The sequence below is a fragment of the Panthera uncia genome, chromosome B4, assembly GCF_023721935.1.
Source record: "Panthera uncia isolate 11264 chromosome B4, Puncia_PCG_1.0, whole genome shotgun sequence".
Lineage (NCBI taxonomy): Eukaryota > Metazoa > Chordata > Mammalia > Carnivora > Felidae > Panthera > Panthera uncia.
The window spans coordinates 124,258,234-124,273,425 of record NC_064809.1 but is presented as its reverse complement, the minus strand read 5'-3'; the positions used below and the strand labels follow the sequence as shown (position 1 = coordinate 124,273,425).

Sequence of the window (15,192 nt, the reverse complement as noted above, 5' to 3'; positions counted from 1 at the left end):
GGGGTAGTAGTAGTAGAGACAGCAGCAATGGTAGTACTAGTAGCAGCAGCAGCAACAGCAGTAATGGTTGTAGTAGTAGTAGTAGTAGTAGTAGCAGTGATGTTGGTGGTAGTAGTAGTAGCAGTAGTGGTGGTGGTGGTGGTGGTAGTAGTAGTAGCGGTGATTTTGGTGGTAGTAGTAGTAGCAGTGATGGTGGTGGTAGTAGTAGTAGCAGTGATGGTGGTGGTAGTAGTAGTAGCTCCATAGTTTTGCCTTTCCCAGAATATCATATAGTCAGAATCATTCTGTATGTTGCTTTTTCAGACTGGCTTTTTTCACTTAGTAATATGCATTTAAGGTTCCTCCTCATCTTTTCATGGCTTGATAGTTCATTTTTTTTTAGCACTGAATAATATTCCATTGTCTGTATGTATCACAATTTATTTATCCGTTCACCTCCTGAGGGAGATCTTGATTGCTTCTAAGTTTTGGCAGTTATAAATAAAGCTGCAATCTGTGCAGGTTTTGGAGTAAACGTAAGTTTTGAACTCCTTTGGGTTAATACCAAGGAGCATGGTTGCTGGATCGTATGGTAAGACTACGTTTACTTTTGTAAGTAGTCACCAAAGTGTCTTCCAAAGTGGCTGTACCATTCTGCATTCCCGCTAGCAATTTGTGAGAGTTCCTGTAGCTCCACATCCTTGTCAGCATTTGGTGGTGTCAGCATTCCAGATTTCAACCATTCTAAGAAGTGTGTAATGGTATTTCATTGTTGTTTTAATTTGCATTTCCTTGATGACATATAGTGTTGAGCATCTTTTTACATGTTAATTTGCCATCTGTCTATCTTTTTTGGAAAAGTGTCTGTTCAGGACTTTGGTCCATTTTTTAATCAGGTTGTCTCTCTTCTTACTATTGAGTTTTAAGAGTTCTGTGTTTGGGATAGCAGTCCTTCATCAGATGTGTCTTTTGGACACTTGCCTCCCTGGCTCTTCCTTCTCAGTCTCCTCTACTCTTTCATTCACGCTGTCTGGGGTCTGGGGTCTGTCAGGACTCAGTGCTGACCTCCTCTTTTCTCTACCTGAACCCACGCCTCTATTCCTTTGTCAACCTCACTTAGTATCATGATTCTAAATGAGTTCCAGACTCATGTATCCAAGACTGCTATGCATTAGACATCTCCTCAGGACCTCCAACAGTGATTCAATTTCACATGTCAAAACTGAACTCTGGTCTTTCCCCCAAAGCCTCCCCTCAGCCTTCTCCCATTTAACTTGGGAAGCTCTGTTTCCAACCTCAAATCTTAGGGTCTTCTTTGAGTGTTCCCTCCTTCACTACCCCTTCTCCCCCCTAATCAATCCATCAGGAAATCTATAATCCTTACTGTCAAAATCTATCCGGAATCCAGAATCCTACCATCTCTCACTTGGCTATTGCAGTCCGCTTCTAACTGGTTTTCCTGCTTCTGCCCTTGCCAACTTTCAGTGTATTCTCAGCAGAGCAGAATGGCACTACAAAATGTGGGTTCACCCTCAGATGAACACAAAGGAAGGGAAGCAAAAATAATATACAAACAGGGAGGGGGACAAAACATAAGAGACTCTTAAATATGGAGGACAAAAGGGGGTTACTGGAGGGGTTGTGGGAGGGGGGATGGGCTAAATGGGTAAGGGGCATTAAGGAATCTACCCCTGAAATCATTATTTCACTATGTGCTAACCAACCTGGATGTAAATTTAAAAACTAAATTAAAAATATGTGGTTTCACCCTTCCACTGCTCCAAACCCCCAGTGCTTCGGGCTCTGTGCTGGATGTAGAGCCTGCTTAGGATTCTCTCTCCCCCTTCCTCTGCCTCTCTCTCTCTCTCTCTGTCTCTCTGTCTCTCTGTCTCTCTCTCTCTCTCTCTGTCTGTCTCTCTCTCTCTCTCTCTCTCTCTCTCTCTCTCTCTCCCCTCTCTCAAAAACAAAAACAAATAGATGCCTATTTGGCCCTGACTAGCTACCCTCAAGAAAAGCTCAACATCCCAAGTTTAACCTGGGACCAGTCACTTTGCGTCTGTCTCCAGCCAAATTTGAAACCCTACCAAATTAATGTTTATCATTTTCCAGAGAGAGGCTAGGATGGTGGTTAGGCCTATAGTATTGCAAAGCAAGGATCTTTACATAATGCCAAAGTGACACAGTCCAAGAGAGATAAGCAGGGATAGCTATTTGGAGAGGGAATTAGGGGGAGGGTACAAAATGTTCCAGAGGTTTCAATAAACCATAGTGCATGGAAGCTCAGGAAAGGGAACCCAAGAAGTGTCATCCTAATAGAATTCTGGTGATCCACTAAGCCAGAACAATCCCATGGAATGGCTCAGGGAGGCCAAGGGAGACAGGGGCTATGAGTATTCCTGGGGAGCATCTGAGCCAAAGAGCAGGGGCTGCTGATGTTCAATCTGAGGTGGCCCCATGACATCTAAGCCTCTGTGCTGGTGGAGAATAAGGCATGGGTCTGCTTGCCTACAGCTGTTCTGTTCCTTGCTTGGCAAGGGCACTTGGCACATAGTTCAGTCTAAGCACCTTCCAAGTTGTATCATGATTATATCTACATGGCAGTCAGTCTTCTCCTCAAAGTAGGGAAACCCTCAGAGCTCATTTTGGTATCCCCGGGAATAAGCCCAGGAGCTGTAGTGTAGATTCCTAAATGTTGGATGCATGAATCAGTGAGTGAATGAATAGATACACTCATTTCCCACTCCAAAGAATGGAAAAGGGAGAATCAACCTTATTACTGTTGGTGTTAGATGCTCTTCATTGCTCTGATTGTACCCCAGTTCCTGTTTCACAACAATCCCTCTGAAGGTAGTTGCTGTCATCCTTCTTTTATTGATGAGAAAACTGAAGCTCAGAGAAGATGTCATCTGCCCAAGGTTACACAGCTTATCACTGGAAGAACAAGCATTTGAAACCAGAGCTGTCTAACCCCAAGCCCCAAGCTGTCTCCTGGGCCACCCTCTCTTGAATAAAGAATTATTGAGTGTCCACTGTGTGCAGGCTACTGCCTTAACACACCTCAGGTGGTTTGCTGTGCTTGGTCTCCATATTATGAGACTCATATTATCATTTTTTACGAATGGGAAACCAAGGGTCAGTAAGTTTACCCACCTTGCCCAAGCTCATCCAGCTGCTAAGTTTAAGAGATGGATTGGAACCCAGATTTGACTCCAACATTAAGCTCTTTCCCCTATGCCACAACGCACAGCATGCAAGGCAGTGTCCAGGCTGGTTGACTCCTAGTGATGGGCACAAGTTGTTGAGAGAAAGGCTTCAGTTTGCTTCTTCCTTGTGCCTGTTAGCTTGGGGCTGTCCGAGCTCTGCAAACTGTGGCCACTATACCCTCACCCTGGCCAGGCCCCAGGAAGAATCACAAGGATCAGTAGTCAGGGCAGGTCCAGGACTGTCAGTTTCCATGTCTGGGGAAACAGAACCAGCACCATGCCTCTCCTCTGACAATGGCTCCTGCAGGAAGCTACTTACTGCATGATTCCTCGTTAGGTGCTGAGGATTAGATCTTAGCAGTATGGTGGGTGATTAAGAGCTCAGGCTCTAGAATCTAAGTTCTTGGGTTCAAATATAGGCTACTCACTGGCTGTCTGATCTTCATTTGGTTCTTCATTCATTCTGAGCTTCACTTCCATCATCTGTAGAATGAGGTTAGAAGTAGGACCTATCTCATAGGGTCACAAATTGGGTTAAATGAGATCACGTGAATAATATGCTTTGAACAAAGCACTTTAACAAGGTTCCATCAATGACAGTCCCACTTACAACCACTTTTTAGTACACGTGGGTTAAGAAAAACTGAACAATTCATTAAGCCACAATGAACCAGAGAAGTAATCTAGACTTCTCACAGATATCACCCCCCACCTTTATCTTGGTCTTAGAAGAACACTGGATTCAAAGTCCAAAGATTCAACTTCAGATCTGGCTCTGTGGCCTCCAGCAAGCAACCTCACCTCTCAGCCTTGTTCTACTCATCCAAAAAAGAGAAACAGTGGTATTAGAACCTGCCCTACTTAGCCTTAGGATTCCCGTGAGGTTTAAACAAAATAGTGGATGTGGAAATATTATGTAAAGCGTAAAATGCTGGAGAAATGTTAGCTATTGTGTTAAGACGGCTTTTCTTTCTTGTCCCCCACCGCACCCAGGCTCTCCCCAGCCAGGAAGTCTACCTCCCACCCTTTCTGGCTCTCAGCTACCCTGGAATCTCAGTTGGCTCCCAGAAAGGATTCAGAGCACAGCACAAATTGTCCAAAGGTTGCTTCCAAAGCCTCCGGCAGCTAAGCCTGGCCCCAGCCCTTCCTCCTTGAAAATGTCTGGCCTAATGGGAAGGAATGTGGGCTGGCAGTTGAGTCTCATTCATATCCACAAGCATCCATGGAGTGTCTGCTCTGTGCCAGGCCCTGGGCACTGAGGACCCAGTGGTAGAGCAGGATAGTCTCTGCCCTCAGAAGCTCATAGTCTAGTGGGGAAATAGTCACATCACAGACAATAGGATAGGGTAGCACTGTGTCCAGAAGCCCAGAGGAAGGCACTGCACATGATATGGGAGAACCAGAGAAGGCTTCCTGGAGGGAGGGGGAGCATCCAACAGGAGCTCAACCCCCACCAGGTCACAAGTGAAGCCTTCACGTCACCAGTGCCTCCTCATCTTGGTGGTCACAGATTTGTCAACACTCTAAGCCAGAAGAAGTTTTAAAATATTCTTTCATTCAGCTGTCATTCTTAAGAGGCCCAGAGAGCTGAGTGGCTTTCTCAGGTCACCCAGGTAGGTCTATGGGACACATTAGGCAGCTTTTATGTGAAGATCAGTGTCTCTTGAGCACCCATTTCCAATCAGATCAGCTCCCTGGAAAAGGACACCAGCTGGTCTTGAAAAAAAAATCCAGAGGGGGATTCTTAGAGCTTCCTTTTCTTCTGCCCATTGTCTTTCCACAGCACTTTATAGTTTACACAGCCTACCATATGCCTCTCAACCTTCCATGTGAAGCCACTATCGTTTAACATATTTTACAGATAAGGAAACTGAGGCTGGACAACAATCCCTAAAATGTGATTCTGGGGCTGGGAAATTGATTTCAGAAGTTAGGGAGCCCTTAGTCAACATCATGATTTGACTTCTAAGTCCATTTTATTACTAAAAGTATGTAACTATTTCCTTGCCCTCTTCTCTTTTCTCTTCTTTTATGACATTGCCTTCTAGAAGCAGAAATTACTGGTTGGCATGTGGCTGAGTGTCGTCTCTGGACAGGTTCTATCCTTTCTGCCTTTTGGCCCTGCCTCTGTCATCCTGCTCTCTCTCTCCATAGCTCACTGTCCTCCTCTCTATGTCTCTCTGAGTCTTTCTCTCCAGTACTTCTCTGTCTCGCTCTCTGTCTCTGTCTCTTTCTCCCCTATTCTCTTCTCTTTCCCTTCTCTGTTTCTCTCTTTCCCCCTCTCTGCCCTGTCTCTATCTCTGTCTTCCTCTCTGCCTTTCTCCCCTACTCTCTCCATCCCTACTCTGTCTCTGTATTTTCTCTCTGTGGTGTCTGTTTCTCTCTCTTTCTTTCCCTCTCTCTCTGCTCTGTCTCTCCAATGCGTATATGTCTGTCTGTGTCTGTCTGTCTGTCTGTCTCTGTCTCTGTCTCTCCTTTCTCCCCTCCTTGCCCCTTCCCCTGTGCAAGAAGGCTATGCAGGTACTCAGAGGCACCACGTAGCTTTGCTCTGACTAGCCCAGGGCTGCACAGCAGCTGACTCTTGCAGACCTCTCTGGGTTCCCAGCCTCCAGTTCCTGGGCCAGTGGGAGGAGATGCTGCTGAGAAATCTGACAAAGCCCCTGCCCAAAGCTGCACATTCTCTTGGCAAGAAAGGAAGAAGAAGTTTCAGAGAAGAGACAAAAAGGAGGCATCAGTCAGTGACAGTCCCTCCCTCGAACTTGTGGTTTGAGGAAGGGTGGAGTCCACCCCTCCAGATGTGCAGCAGTTTGCAGGAATAGGCAGTGACTTCACAGCCAGCGTAAGTAAGGGGAACGGAGGGTGTGGATGGGGAAACTGGAGTCAGGATTAGTAAAAAAGCAAAGTCCATGCTGTCTATCTGCTCTGGATGAGGAGCTGGGTGCTGGGAGCTCGGGGTTTAGAGGAAGTACTTCTCTGTCTCGCTCTTATCCCCACTTAACTGGTTCCAATCCTGGGTCCTCACACTGTCCTCTTCTGGCTCTTAATTCCTTACCCATCTGATGGGAACCAAGTTTCTTCCCTCATAGAGCAACCATAGCAGTCACTTCTCTAAAATACTTAGCACAGAGTGTGGCAGGGACTGGGCACTGGGAGCACACCAGTCCCTTCCTCCGCCTTCCAGAAAGTCTTCCTGGACAAGCCCAAGTCCCACTGCAATCCCGCTGTCTGCTCCCTCCAGCCCTTTGTTGATCTGTATGGCCCAGCAGTCTCCCGCCAGACCTCCTTGCTGCAGCACAGGCAATAGCCACACCATCATCGTCACTGCTATTCCCATTGCTATCGTTAGTCCTCAGACTGTTGTCTGCTGACACCTTGTTTCCTCGCTGACACAGGGAGCCATCACTTCTTGGTGACGGTGCGGAAAAGGAGGCACTCACCACAGAGTATTGGGTGAAACCGTGGACTTTAGGGTCAGCTAGATCCAGGCTGGGATTTGACCTTCTCTACTTCTTAGTCATGTGCCTGGGCAATGACGGAACCTATAAAATGGGCATAGTGACAGCAGGATTGGATTCTGAAGATTAAATAGATGAAGAGCTTAGCACAGCAGGCACCCAGTAAGCCCTCTATGAATCAGGGGTCTGTTTGAACTGTTATTACATGGCATTTTAGCTCCCTCGGTACCTAGCACAGTCCTGAGTACAAAGTGCTAGGCATTCACTAAGTAGACATGGAAAGAATGGAACAGCTGTCAAAGAGCAATGACTTCCATTGGTGACTTTGCTATTACAGTTTAGTTTGGGGGGGGGCGCTGCTGGGAGTGCTCATAGTCTCAAACTCAGAAGGGTTTCAGGAAGCAGCTACCCATTTCCACATTTAGAAGGAAAAGATGAGACCCCAAAGAAGGAAAGAGATTTGCTTAAACTTCTGATAAACATGTTCATAGACTTGCTTGTTCTCTATTACAATGAAAGGACATAGCATCTGGACTTCGCTGGTCCCTAACTTTTGAGAGTAGGGGAGTGATGGACAAGCCACTCTCTGACAGCTGGTTTGCACAGAAGAGAGGGAGTGGCCTGGAAGGACCCCAAGTGGGTCACCTCATTAATAATCCCTTCGCCACACTGGCAAAGTATATCCTAGTCTTCATTTGCTCAAGATCACACAACTGGGGTTGCTCACAACCACACAATTCAAGATTCCAGCTGGTGAGTCAGGATTCCAATCTGGGTATGTCGGACCTCAGAACTGGGTTTTTTATGATACCTACTGCCCCTGGATACCACCTAGTAGGAAAGGGGCCCCAAAGGAGAGGCTTGGACCCCAGGAAGACCAACTCACTGCCTCCCACACACACCCAGGGGTGCCTCAGGTAGCTTGGAGTCCAAGAGGGAAGGAGCAGGGCAGAGGTGGGAAAGGTTGACAGTCCAGCTGGGCATTCAAGTTCACCTGTGTCAATTGGTATCTGTGGTGAGGAGGTAGCTGAAGACTTGTCACCTGCGACCCAGGGATGCTGAAAGCCCTCTATCTGCCTGAGGTGGGATAGTGGTTGATCTGCGCAGCTCTTATTTTCAAACACATGAAGACTTTGGTGAAATTCGTGGAACGCATGAGGTTTACATCTTTCCAAACAGGTTGGCAACAACCAACAACAGCTGGCTTAGCCATCAGCTTCTCTCTTCCGTCCCTCTCTTTCCCTAACACTCCCCTCCCTCTCCTCTGCCTTCAGTAATGCTTCCCTGTGTGTTCTGCCCCCGGTGAGAAGGGGATCCAGGCTACTAGCTGGCTTGGGGCACCAGGATAGCTCAGAGTTGTCTGCAGAGGCCAGCCAACGATTGTACTGCTGATGAGATTTTTCCAAAACAGAGCTGGCATATTAAGCATTAGACCCTGTGACTTCCAACATGGGCCCCACCCACCCAACACCCTCCATCAGCCCATAGGAATCCATCAGCAATTTCCTATATTTCCCAAAGCCACATGTGAGGCATACCTTTATACTCATGCAGGGGGTCACTGAAATAGCCTTAAAAATACTGATCATCTCAGGGGCCTGGGTGGCTCAGTCTTTAAGCATCAGCTCAGGTCATGATCTCATTGTTCATGAGTTCGAACCCCACATCAGGTGAGCACCAGCCCCACTCTGGGTGAGCACAAGCCCCACTTCAGGTGAACATGAGCCCTCCTTCAGGCGAACACGAGCTCCACTCTGGGTGAGCCATGCTTCTCTCTCTCCTTCTCTCTCTGTCCCTTCTGGGATTCTCTGTCTCTCTGCCCCTTGCTCACTTGTGCCCCTTCCCTCTGTCTTTCTCTCTCTCAAAAAAAAAAAAAAATACTGATTATCTCATATTGATTAACTGATAGATGATTGTAGAAGTCTTTGATTAACCCAAAAGGTTTTATTGACTTGCAGTTATTCATTATTATTTAATAGGCAGTCCGATGTTACTTTAGGTAAGTTACTTAATGTCTCTGATTCCTCCTCTATAAATGGAAGTTATCATACTTCACAGGGCCTTTGTGAGGATTAAAGGAACTAATACTTGTAAAATGCTTAGATCACTTCCAGACACCTGGTAACTTTCCATTGCTAGCTGTTTTTGTGGTTGGTGTTGCTGTTAATGTCATGAGTAGATGGAGTATCTTAAAGCACACTATGCATTGTGGGAGAGTTGTCAATAATGTAGACTGCTCGGTTTGCAGATGAGAAAATCAACCCAAAGAGATGAAATGGGCTTTGAAATCAGGTAGAGCTACATTCTAATCCCAGCTCACCTGTTTCCTCACTGGGCAACCTTCAGTGGCTTGCTTTTCTTCTCCGAGCCTCTGTGTCCTTATCTGTAAAGTGGCATAGAACATGTCTCTGCTTGGTCCAAGAGTAGCATTCAAACACCTTCAAACAGCTTCCATGGTGATGATTATCACACCACTTCCCATTCCCCCTGACCTTTCTCCCTTTCCTTCACTGCTGAGCTAGCTAGACAGTTTGCTTTGACCAGGTCTTTTGCCCTTTCTGTGCACTGCTTTTCTGAAAGTTTCTGGAAGATCCCATGAGAGTGCAAGCTGAGGCATAGGAGCCATTGTGGGCTGTGTGGTCAGGTGCCTAGAGCTTTAACTTCCTATCTGGTAAAATGGGAAGTTTTAAACTAGCAAGATAATTATGTGGCTTAAAAAACTAATTTCATATTTGCTTTATCATATTTATCAAGTAAGAGTTTGGAACCCTTGGCTTGGGTCACTGCTATCATCTGGTTATTACAAACCTTGGAGGGGACACCTGGGTAGCTCAGTCGGTTAAGTTTCTGACTCTTGGTTTCAGCTCAGGTCATGATCTCACGGTTTGTGAATTCAAACCCCGCATCGGCTCTGTGCTGACAGTGTGGAGCCTGCTTGGTATTCTCTCTCTCTCTCTCTCTCTCTCTCTCTCTCTCTCTCTCTCTCCCTACCTACCTCTCTCCCTCTCTCTCTGCCCCTCCCCCACATGTGTTCTCTCTCTCTCCCTCTTTCTCTCTCCCCAAAAATAAATAAACTTAATAAAAAAATTGTAATTAAATAAATAAAATAAAAATAACATACCTTAGAGAGGATGTTCCCTAAAGAGACCCTGTGAGAAATCCACCCATAAAGTGAATTCCATCTCCTGCTAATTTATCTGTGGGCAAATAAAGGTCGGTGCTAATGCTGAGAGTTCTGTTTAATAATAAAAAATAGAAGCCTGTCCCACAAGGGCAGAACTCACACTATTGTGGTACAGTAGTTAAGAACTGAGCTCTAGAGTTAGAACCCTTGGGTTTGAATCCAAGATCTGGAACTTTCTGCAAGTTGCATAACCTCCCTCTGCCTCAGTTTCCTCATCTGTAAAATAGACACAGTTTCAGTGTGGGGGCTGAATGAGCTAACCAACATAAAATGCTGAGAACAGTTACCATGTATGTACCAGCCTGTCATTGTCACCTCTTCTCCATGCCCCTCCTCCCCAGTGAAAGACATTTGGAACCTATTCTTGATTCCCAGAATAAAGACTAGACTCTCCCTTGTTCTCAGCCACATGGAAATAAAATTAGCGGAAGCCAGAATGGGAACATTTATCTACAGAACCACCATAGTGGGTCCAAACCTTCTCCTTCCATCCTTTGCTGCCCCTCCCAGGACTGTTATCTTTAGTTCTCAGAAAAGCCCAAGGTTGTAGTGGATTATCAAGGCCATCACATCTGACCACTTTGGTTACTGGGTTGTGTTTGCTAACCTCCCTTCAAACCCACCCTCCCATTGGCCCTTGAGTGCTTTCAATGACAATAATTTGTCACAACCTGCCCTTTCCTCATTCCCCTTGGGACTGTCTCCTTACTCCTCAGACCCCCTCACATTGTCTCCAGCTGCACCTCTATCCCACAAGCCTTATATTCCAGCCACAGTCCTGGTCTCATTGTAAATGTTGCACTGTTTTCTGGCTCCATTACTTTGAATGTGCTATTCCCTCTCTCTTCCATTCTCTGACTGACAGCCTCCTACACATTCCCTGACTCTGATCAAATCCTGTCTCCTCCAAGAGCCTTGCCAGGTCTCCCAATGGGCTTCAGGGTTTCCGAGCTCCATTCTCCAAATTTCTCCAACATTTCTGTTTACTTGTCTGTCTCCTCCATTAGTGGCAACCTCTTAATTACTTTCAACATTGTTGGGGCGCCTGGGTGGCTCAGTCAGTTAGTTGGGTGTCCAACTTCGGCTCAGGTCATGATTTCACGGCTTGTGAGTTCGAGCCCTGCGTCGGGCTCTGTGTTGACAGCTCAGAGCCTGGAGCCTGCTTCAGATCCTGTCCCTGTCTTTGTCTGCCCCTCCCCTGCTCACACACTGTTTCTCTCTAATACAAATGAACATTAAAAAATAAAATTAAATGAAATGTATTTTCAACATCGTACGCCCCAGCCCCCAGACCTAATTTAACACCTGCAAAGAAGAGGTACCTGGAAACTATTTACCCAGTGACCACATGAGGGCTGAATTGGTTGTTAAGTCCACCAATTGGTGCAAATTCCATCTCTCTTCACACAGCTGCCCTTCAAATATATGAAGATAGTCCTCCAGGTTCCTGTAAATCTTCTCTTCTCCAAGTTGACATCCCCAGTTCTGCATTCCTTTCTTTATATGATGTCGTTTCAAGTCCCCCTTCAACCCTGTCACTCTCTTCTGGACAAATTCCAGGTCTTCCCTGTCCTTCACAGGTCTGTCTTCCAAAGCTGAACCCTAGTCCCTGTGGTGACCTGGCATGTGCAGGGGTGGCAGGACTGTTTTCCCATGTCTGGGTATGAAGCGGCTTATAGTGTGAAAGAGTACAGGCATTAGAAACAGTTGGATGTGGGTTCAGACTCTGCCATTGGTATCCATCAGCCATGTAACCAGGCTGATGTAACTCAAAATATTCAACAGCTGGCATGGCCCAGGAATTCACCAGTCAACTATAGCTTTATAGAGAAGGCAGAAAGCCCCTGCTGTGCCTAATGGTATTGTTTTAGCTTTTGAACCACAGGATGGGAGTGAAGACGAGGTAGTCAGAGTGGTAGCTAATTAATAACCACTACAGAAATACCTAAATAATGTAACAGTTAGTACAGCCATACCTGCGTGTACCAGGTGGCTGTGAGTTCTGGCTGTCACCAGATTCAAATGACTTCAATGCTCTGAGCCTTGGTTTCTTCATCTGTGATATGGAGTGGGAAGCAGTACCTATTTTGGGGTCTCTGAAGGGACACAAAAAGTAACACCCCTCTTTTCTGACAAAATTCAGAAGTAATGAAGGAATAAGGAAAAAGAATGAGCAGATAGCAATGAAAATATCACCTTTACTACTCTGAGAATGGCTAGAAGGTTGGGCTTGTATGCGCAGGTGAGCGGGCTCCTAACTGACCCTAGGATTAGACCCATTCACCTTCAAGGTTACAGGCTGCACCAGACCAGGTTCAGCCTCCCCCAACAGTGCAGCCACCACCTAAGACTCCAGCTCTGCCTCTGTCATACCTTATGCTCCAGCCACACTGAGCTTTCTGACAGTCTCTAAACATGCCAAGCCCTCTAAATAACCCCATGCCTTGCCTACTGTTCTTTATGGAACGTTCTGTCCTTCATGTCTCTGGCTAACAACCTCTTATTCACTTATTAATACTAGCTTACATGTTCCCTCTTCCAAAGCCTAAGCCTACCTATAAACTTAAATTGGGGGCTCTGGACATCACACTTCATCCTGAGTGCAATTGGGAGCAAGCTATTCGGAATAACCTGATGGGATTCGTTTTTTACAGGAGATCAGAATTGCTTAGGCCTGAGAATTCTGCCTCCAAGGGAAAGTCTTTTTGGCTCATAGGTCATTAACAAATCCAGAGCCCACTGGAGCCTGCGTATCTCTTAAGTATGTAGATAAACTAGAAAGGTAAGAAATTTGAGGAACTGTCAGATGTGAGTGCTTAGTGCACAGTGCCTGGAGCAGAGTAAACATTAAATGGCATTAGTTGTGGTTATCATTACTGTATTAGTCAGGACAATTGATGTTCAAATGCTACAACAGACTAACTCTTGAAATCTCAGTGGCTTACCACAATAAAGACTAATTTCTTGCTCATGTGACCTCTGATGTGGGTCAGGCAGTTCTCCCCATCTGGTAACTACACCATGTAGAACAGGTAGTCTCTACAGTCACCACAATAGGAAAGAAGGGAGAGATGGAGGAGGTACCTCAGCTCTTAACTGTTTCCACCCGGAAGTGATGTCCCAAACCCTCTGCGCATAGTCTATTGGCCAGAACTGGTCCAAGGGCCCAAGCCTGGCTTCAGGAGAGGATGGGAAATGTGGGGAAGCACTGGGGTATTTGATGGTTAATAGCATCTCTGCCATAATTATTTAGGTGGGTTAGAATAGGTTGTTTCCTCACCCCATTTCAAGGACGATTTGGGAACAATGAGACCATCTATAGAAAAGATTCAAAGGGCTTTACTCAGTCGCGGTACTTAGCCCCACTATTCCTTAGTTTCCTCTTTGGCAAAATGGAAAATACTAAGAGTACCTACCTCAAGAGATTGTTCTGAGTGATGAATATGACAATATATAGGATGGGGCTGACCTATAATGATTGCTCTGTAAAAATATCAGTTGGGTCTGGAGCTCGTTTTGGGTCTGTAACATCATTGAATGTGTTAAATTTAGCATACACATAAACCCAGAACTGTTGTTTGCAATTCTCTTCCTATGCTTCTGTAGCTGTTTTTTTGTTTTGTTTTGTTTTGTTTTGGATCCATTGATTTATTTCCAGAGAGCTATGTCTGCTTGCTTAATGATGTGACCAGGGCCTAGCACATTGCCTGGCCCTAATCTGGTAATCAGTACATGTTTGAGTTTGGCATTAAAGAATGCACAGGCTTCAAGCAAGTAAGAAAGGGACTGGCTGGGTCTTTGAGCCTCTTTCAAAGGAGGCTACATGATATGCTGGAAATCTGGGCCCTTGGGTTCCCAAAATATTAAATACTCTGCTTCTGACTTGCAGCATAATGCTGACCAAATTGCTTCCATTCCTGCCTCTGTTTCTCTATCTGTAAAATGGGAGATAGTAGAGCATGATTCTCAAGACATAGATTCTAGAATCAGACTGCCCTGATTCAAATATTTGTTCCAACTTTTACACTGTGTTTGGAGGCAATTACATGATCTCTCTTGAGCCTCAGTTTTCCTATCCATGAAAAGAGCATACTAATAGTACTTATAAGATTGTTGTGGGAATTTGGGAAGAAAATCTGTACAAATTATTAACATTCTGTACAAATTATTAGCATGTATTGTTTTATAAGTATCCAATAATGTTGGGAAATATTATTAGAATGAGGGGGGGAGGTATTCTATACTACAGAATACTATTCAGCAACAAAAGAGAATTAACTATTGATACAAGCAACAATATAAATGAATTTCAAAAACTAGGCTGAGCAAAAGAAGTCAGATGCAAAAGTACAAACTAATTCTATTTTTATGAAACTCTAGAAAAGACTAGCCTAATCTACTGTGGCAGAAAAACCAGGTAAGTGCTTAAGGCCTGGAGTATGCAGTCTGTGATGATTAATGCTTTGTGTCAACTTGACTGGGCCAAGGGATGCCCAGATAGCTGATAAAACACTCTTTCAGAGTGTGTCTGTGAGGATCTTTCCAGAAGACATTAGCATTCGAATTGGTAGACTAAGTGAACAAGATCCCGCAAAAAGGCAGAGGAAGGGGGAATTTGTTCTCTTTACCTGAGCTGGGATATCCTTCTTCTCCTGCCCTCCTCCTTTGGCGCTCCTGGCTCTTGGACATCCAGAATCGGATGGGGACTTATACCATCAGCTCCCCATGTTCTCAAGCCCTTGGACTTGGGTTAAATTACACCACTGTCTGTCCTAGGTCTCCAGTTTGCAGATGGAAGGTTATGAGAGTTATTGCCTCCATAACTGCATGAGTCAGTTCCTATGATGAATTTCCTTTTATGTCTATCTGTATATATCCTATTGGTTCTGTTTCCCTGGAGAATCCTGACTAATATGGGGTCTCACTGTAAAAGGGGCACAATGGAATTTGGGGATCATGGAAGTGTTCTATATTCTGATTGTGAGAATAGTCACATGGATGGATCCATTTGTGGACACTCCCAGACCTGAATACTTAAAATCAATGCTTCTTTCACATGTAAATTGTACTTCAGCAAAGTAGATTTTAAAACTAAAATAACAAAAAACTTTAAACAGTTGGGCTAGATGAGTTCTAAGTCCAATTCTCGGAGATCCTGACAGGTATGGCCCTGTTCCATCCTCCAAATAGGACTTGCAGGCCAGGAGCTCTTTTTCTCCATCCTCCCTTCCTCTGGGCCACCTTTGCACATCTTGGTCCCATTCCCTGCCCTCAGGTCAGCCAACTGCAGCTCTCTGCTGTTTCAGTAAACCAAGATAAGGATGCAGGCTGGAGCAGTATGAGGCCTTAGACATGAGTCGGAGACCCAGCT

The 15,192-nt window shown here is 45.4% G+C and overlaps 1 protein-coding gene and 1 long non-coding RNA gene across 2 annotated transcripts in view; one reads left to right on the top strand and one right to left on the bottom strand.

The window, feature by feature from the left end:
* SYN3 (synapsin III) overlaps positions 1 to 15,192 on the top strand; it is a 419,352-nt gene that overhangs the window by 218,367 nt on the left and 185,793 nt on the right. The gene's annotated exons all lie outside the window — the stretch shown is intronic.
* On the bottom strand, positions 3,009 to 15,121 carry LOC125920344 (uncharacterized). The gene is made up of 4 exons (XR_007457029.1): positions 14,450 to 15,121; positions 8,958 to 9,020; positions 6,620 to 6,721; positions 3,009 to 3,665 (listed from the first exon to the last, which is right to left on the bottom strand). It is a non-coding gene; the product is annotated as an uncharacterized LOC125920344 (long non-coding RNA).